This window comes from Dipodomys spectabilis, unplaced genomic scaffold (genome assembly GCF_019054845.1).
Source record: "Dipodomys spectabilis isolate Male_0828 unplaced genomic scaffold, ASM1905484v1 ptg000567l, whole genome shotgun sequence".
Taxonomy (NCBI): domain Eukaryota; kingdom Metazoa; phylum Chordata; class Mammalia; order Rodentia; family Heteromyidae; genus Dipodomys; species Dipodomys spectabilis.
The window spans coordinates 2,431,964-2,439,212 of NW_024871244.1; the positions used below are offsets into that span (position 1 = coordinate 2,431,964).

The 7,249-nt window shown below is 34.4% G+C and overlaps 1 pseudogene; it reads left to right on the forward strand.

Moving 5' to 3' along the window:
• Positions 1-3,354: 3,354 nt before the first annotated feature.
• On the forward strand, positions 3,355-3,451 carry LOC122100183 (annotated as a pseudogene).
• The last annotated feature ends 3,798 nt before the right edge of the window (positions 3,452-7,249 follow it).

A 7,249-nucleotide genomic window follows, 5' to 3' on the forward strand; every position in this document is an offset into this window, starting at 1 on the left:
GGGAAAGAAGGGGAAACTCTGCAAGCCTTTAACACCTTGCTGCAAGAAGAAACAGAACAAAAGGAAAATAGCGAAGCTGCTCTAGCACTCCCATCTTCTTGTGACACAGCAAACAATTCCAGCAAGAACACAGATAACCAACAACTTCCACTATCAGGTGACACGGGGGCCAGCCAGTTATGCCTGTAAAACTGCCTCCCCCACACTATCAGTCCCAGGAAGCCTGCCCAATCACTTCTTTTGGCTGTTTAGGCCAGCCTGGGAACTCCCCTCAGAAAACTTTTTATCCTTGAGCAGAGATATCCAACTTTTCACAAGAACAAAAACTCGTTGTTCCCCCTGTAATACAACAGTTGTTCACAGGCCCCACATCTACCGTGGCAACGACAGCCAAGCCTATAAATGAACCCCAGTTCATGTTCCCTGTAAACGTCCACCGAACCTCTGCACGACCTAACCAATGTTACCCCCATGACCCAAAAATACCGGACCACTGTCAAGGAAGATGTGTTACACTCCCTGAGTGCTCAACAGATGTTCGAAACCCTTAGCATTGATCTTAACTGCCCCCATGATTGGAAGAGCTTAATGATCTGTAGCTTTATGTGTCTTTTTTTTTTTAATTTTTTTTAATTTTTTTTTTTAAACCAGGGCTGAGAACCGAACCCACGGCCTTGCGCGCGCCAGGCGGGCGCCCTTCCGCTGGGCTAAACCCCCAGCCCCGAGCTTAATGATCTGTAGTCAACAAGAAAGTTAAAAAAAAGCTTAGAATGTATTCCTAAGTACCAGTTTTATAAATGGCTTTGCACTGTGGTTTTTGGTTATTTTATTTTACATGGGATAATATTTTCTACTACCTATAAGTTTTGGAAAAAGAAGAAAACTAAAATTTACTACTCTAGAGGAATATGGTAGAAATAGAAGACAGATTTTATGTTTGTCAAATCTCTGATGAGTACCCGTATTCAAGACTTAAAGTCATATTTCTTACTATGTTAGATATGGAAAACATAAAACACCATATGAAAAGGCAACTGTTTGTGACTTTTTAAGTGTACTTATTATGTGATGAAATTTACTTTATTAGCTAATGTTTTGGTTTGAAATATGGGAGGCTGATCTATTTAACAAATTTTTGAAGCCACCTACTGAAAAATCAAATGGTGGGGGGTATGATTTCTAAACTTTAATGAATGGATGAACCTGTTTGGCATTAGTGCTGGGTAAATAAATCAACTCTAATGTAATTTGCTCCCTACACTTCAAAAACTATTTATATCACTAAATATCATCTACTTGTAAAGTGTAATTTTTAAAAGTTTATTTGAAAAGGAATATACTTTCAGTAGATTAAATGTAGGTTATCATTGTTTGACAATGACAACATTTTTATACTACAGAACCAAGTTTTACTGAAGTACCAGTGTTTTGAAGCACTAAGGATATTCTCAATTAATGTTTTTCTGAATTATATTTGACCTCTATGTCAAGTATTCCTAGCATTGGTAGACCAATTATGGATCTATCATTCCAGGAACTATTTTTTGCCCTGCTGATGCTGGACTGAAATCATTCATTAATCATTAAGAGAGGGGTATTACAAATGATATTGTGACATTTGTGGTCTTGTTCAATCATATATGATGGTCATCTGAAAATTGAAAGTTTGAATTACTGTACTTTCACATTTTGTGATTTCATCTTGCATTTTAAGTTGCCTTGCATTTCCCAATTGATTTCTGCTAATTCCTGCATTTCAAGGAATTGGGGCCCTGAAATATAGGAAATTAGAAACTGAGAAGGGTCTTCAATTACTTTCTGTTGGCATGTTGCATAGGCCTAGGTGAGAACTCTTGCCTTATTTATCTGATGATGCGGATAACTGGGACCTGGGCTCCTAGGACCCATGGATCTTGTAGAAGAATAATGCCTTTTAGACATCATATCAGCAAAATTTGAGTATAATCAGTAGGAATGCTTCAAAAACATGGAGAAAAACAGTTTGGGACCAGCGAGTTAAAACAATAAACAGAGCAGCAGAGTAAAATCCCTTATAGATTAGAAGAAAACAACATTTTTTTTTACCATGTGAATTCAAAAGACCAAGAACATTTAGAAGGTATCACATGTTTATACCGAAAACATTGCATTGATATTTTTATATTCTAATATATATTCTAATGCTGATTATTAATATTCCAATCTATTTATTGGAAAATATATCAATTAAATTTTCAAATTATCAATTAATTTTAATAAGATACACTGTGTGAAATATAAAATCAGCACATATAAATATAAAATACATAATAATATATAATATATAATATTAAAAAATGTTTTGCATTGTTCTCTTGTGGTAAGGGTATCAAAGGCAACGGTTTTATTTTATTTTTTTTTTCTTTTTCCTTATGTGGTGCTGAGGAATCAAACCCAGGGACTCAGGCATGCAAGGCAAGCGCTCTACCACTGAGCCACCAGAGGCAACGGTTTTAAATATTATTCCATTACCTCTACTTCAGTGTTTGATAGAATTAGAGCTAAAACATTACCATTCGAAGATATGCAGCCTAGAGGCCAGAGGAAATACTGTGATTAAAACATTACCAATTTAAGGCCTAATAATGAGGAGAAACATATGGACTTCTCCTGGAGCTATGGAATATTTTTGGTGATAGAAAATCAGTGGTGTAAATTCCTGCCTGGTTGGATGGTAGACAGGCCAAGACATTAGGTAATCATACATATGAACAATTTTTTCACCTTCTTGGCTTTAGTTTCTTTTGAAATGTTAGGGTGTAATAAACAATTATACTTTGAAAAAATACCTTCTAGTCTGAACAGTTCTGTCTGAACTGTTCGTCTTTCTATGATCCCTTGTAACAGACTAGTTTTGCTCCAATAAGACAATCTATGCTGTCAGGGTAAGATTCTGGTTGGTCTGTTCCTACATGGAGCAAGGGTAAAGGGTCAGGGAGACATTTGTGCCAGAAAGACCTCATTTGGGAAATTTTAAGCAGCAGAAGTTTAGAAGTAGCTCTTAAGCAAGGCTTACTTTGAATCCATTAGCTCGACAAAGCTAAATCAGTTAATAAATAAGTACTTGAAAATCCATCACCTTTGGCCCAAGCTATAAAGGCTTCAAAGTATGATCCAATTTCAAATGAAAAAAATTGCAAATATGAGCAATCGAACAAATAATATAAGTTTTTTCCACCATGCACAGAATTTTACAGAAATAAGATGAATAGCAATTTGGGGAACAATAAGGTTTCCTTGTTATAAATAGGCAACCAAAGATATATACCTGTCTTAAGATTGCATCATTAACTACTTAAATTTACAGGATACTACATGCTTCAGCAGCACGTCTACCTGAATTACAAAACAGAGATTTTCATGGCTCTTGTACAAGGATGATATGAAAATTTGTGAAGTATTGCATATTTTTCATTCTTGAGATGCAAGAAATTATTAAAAAGTTGATTACAAATATACAAGTGTAAGAATACATGTAATTCATAGAAATAAAATTTAGTTTGACATCATTCAATCTTCACCTTTTTAGAAAGGCCTTTACATAGCATAACCATTATAAAACTTTTGAAATAAGATAACATTGCCACTTTATCCTAAACAAATAAAATTCTATAAGGACCTAGGAATTAAATTAATCTTAAACTGTTTCTATATGGAATGCAATCTGAAAGGACACATTTATTAATGAACCTATATATTGTAAAACAATGTCGAATTCAAAGTATTATATCTAGGGGAGAATAAAATAGGTTATGGACATTATACAAACAGAATACTATATGTTTTTAAATATACTTTTTTCAGACAAGCACCAGAAATATCTTTAGTTTCTTTACTACTCATTTCAACAGATAAATTAAAATTATTTATGATTAAAAAATCACAAACTCTATAGAAATCATTATAGGTGTATACAAACAACTCGAATATATTTTGACATCAAAGTCAGGAAATTCACTTGGAAGAATACCATGGAATCCATGAATTTTTAAAGTAAGATCTTGCTGTTGCTTTGTATTGTGAAAATATTTTGTATGGACACATAGGATGGACTGGCAATTTTGAAATTTAAGAAACTTAACGGAACCATTAGGACTTAGGAGAACAATTTGTACTTATCCTTTTGGCAATATCAAATGCAGTTTCTTCCAAGTTGTGCTTCAGACCTGGTTTGATATAATGGTTCACCAGAAGGAGATCCAACATATCTTTGCTATATCTATTCCCAGCAGCAAGATGCAAGGGGGTCAAGAGGCCTTTAGTTTGGGCATTGGTATCTGTATCATGATGCAATAAAGAAGCCACTCTGGTATTATTCAATGTATAAGTACTGTGCAGGGGTGTCCAGCCATTCAGTTATTACATGAATATCTGCCTTGAGCCACCAACTCATGGACAATGTCTAAGTGTCCACTGTAGGCTTCTCGATGAAGAGGGGTATACTCATCGTCATCCCTAGTATTCACATGAGTGGCCTTTTTGGAAAGTCGTCTCTGCACTGTAGTAAATCGATTATATTCAGAAGAACAAAGAAGAAATTTGCTTGGATCCTATTCCATTTTTTTCTTGCAATTGATACCATTTCTCACTTTTTCATCTTGTTCCTCAACTTCATCAGAATTGCCTAACCAGAGACTTTGAGTGCCAGTGAGAATGAGCTGTCCATGTATTCCCCCAATAGTTCACATTGGATGAAATGGTCAGAAAAATCCGGTGAATTTTTTACATCTGTTTTTTAACTATTATTTATTTTCTCTTCTTTCATTTTTACTATTCTAAATTACTCTAACTGGAGAGTAGGGATTTGGTAGAGAGCAGAGGAAAGATTTTCCTGCGTATTCAAAGGTACAGACTGAAAATGAGGACCAGTGGTGTCTTCATGTGCAGCTTATTCTAGGAATGAGAAAATAGGAAATAATGCCTTCTATGTAAATGAATTGGGAATGACAGAGCAGAAAGTGAAATGATGCAACCAAAAATATAAAAGCAAAATAAATTAGGATAATTAAGGAGCAATCATATTACCTATGAGAACCATGAAATGGAGAGAAGAAGAGAGAGACAGATGTGCATTGATCTAGCTAGCCACAAAATCCATCCCTCTGATCAAATTATAGAGCAAATAATTTTATTTTCTAAAATAGATAGAAATAGAATTTAAGGTCCGATGTCTCCATTGTTTTTAATTATATATTTATTATCTTAAATACTTATACAAGGGAATTTCCATTCAACAAACCAATTATTTTAAGTATAATGGATTTTTATATAACTTTCCCACACCCTTCCAAACCTCACCCCACTTTAATTTTTTCTAGTTTCATACTATCTGCATTGAATATTATACCTTCACTCTCTTCCTCCACAACTCTCTATATTCCTTCCTTTTGACTTCCCCTCACATCTTCCAAGTGATAGTTTCCTGATATTCATTTTGTTGGAGTAAAGTTCAATTTCATAAGAAATTACACCTTTGAAATACTCCTCTGTAAATAGCATGCTTTGGTTAATATTTTTGTGTAAACTTGTATAAATTTGTAGCTTCCCAATATGAGACAGAACATGGGTCCTTTGTGTGTCTGGCTCTGACTTAGTTCACTTAATATATTTTTAGTTCTATCTATTTCGTTGCAAATAATGTAACAGTCTTCAAAATGGATGGGTTCAATCCAATTGTGTATATGTGCCACACATTCTCCAACCATCACTCCGCCAAAGGGTATCTGGACTGTTTCTGTAACTTGGCTACGGTGAATAGTGCAGCAGTGAACATGGTTGTGAAAGTGATTTTACTGTAACCTTTTGGATGAATTCATCACTACCTTTATGGGAGCAATCCTCTAGCCAGTTTTCCAGAATAAGAACATCCCTCCTTTCATCTTCATCACAATGTATTTCAAGTCCTCAAAAACACACTTCTCCCTACAAGTCTCAATAAGCTAAAACCACACTGTGCCCATATTCTTTCAATACATTTTTTTCATAATTATACATATAATTTAGTGAAAACCTTCTATAAACTTTCCTAATGGAATGAGGGACATGACAGAGTAAAAGTAAGAAATATGCAATTTAATTAGCTATTATCATATTTAAGATCATTTTCAGCTCTAATTCATAGTCTCACATAATATTATTTTAATCTTTATTTGATTACTTCATCGAACCCAAAAATTATAACAGGTGAGTTAAAAACAAAGGCAAAAAGTGTGGTTTGATTTTCACACTCATTTGTGAGGTTGCATACATGGGCAGATAGATGGATTGGAATTAATAGCTCTTATCCATTTTGTTAACGTACAGATGGTTTTCACAAACTGATTCTCGCAATTTGTATTCTATTCAACAACAAGAAACATGTGATAATTTCCTTTGTTTTGCTCCTTATTAACTTTTGTTTCCATTTTACTTTATAATGGATGATTTCATAAATCTACTGTAGATACAAAAATATGTTAAAATATTTCTATCCTTATGCATTGATATATACATACACACATATATTACACAGGTTATAATGATAATGAATAACTTCAGTAACTGTACAATTTACTAAATTATTAAAACTATCGACGCCTCATGCCTGGCATCCTGGTTAGTCGGGAGGCTGAGATCTGGCGATCATGGTTTGAATCCATCCTGTGCAAGAGTGACCAGGAGCCTCTTATCACCAAACAACCAATAGAAAATCAGAATTGGAACTGTGGCTCAAAGTAGTAGAGTGGTAGCCTTGAGAGAAAAATCTCAGGGACTTCATCCAGGATCTTAGTTCAAGAAGTAAAATCTACCCAAATAAAATCTATTTAATTAACACCTGTGTAAGTAAAGTATTTCCATCACCCAAATGCACAAGCATGTTCATTTGCAAGGTAACTCTGTTTTGTCTGAAGTACCATAAAACATTTTCACTGAAGTTGAAAGCATTGCACCATGGGTTCATTCTATCTCTCTCATGCATTTTTCCACTCAAAAACTCAAATCTTACAATTATTCGAATTATTTAAAATCATAGCTTTTTACTTTAATACCCAAATATTAGAGTTTGAATTGAGTGTCTTGTGTCCCCTAAATGGGTGTTCTTACCACATTGTGATGTCCCCAGCCATAAATTATCCTGATTATTTTTCAGATACTTGTGCATGACCTTGGGCTCAGTCCACGTTATGTTATTCTTCCTGGAATTTAGAATAACAGGTGCATGGCATTGCAT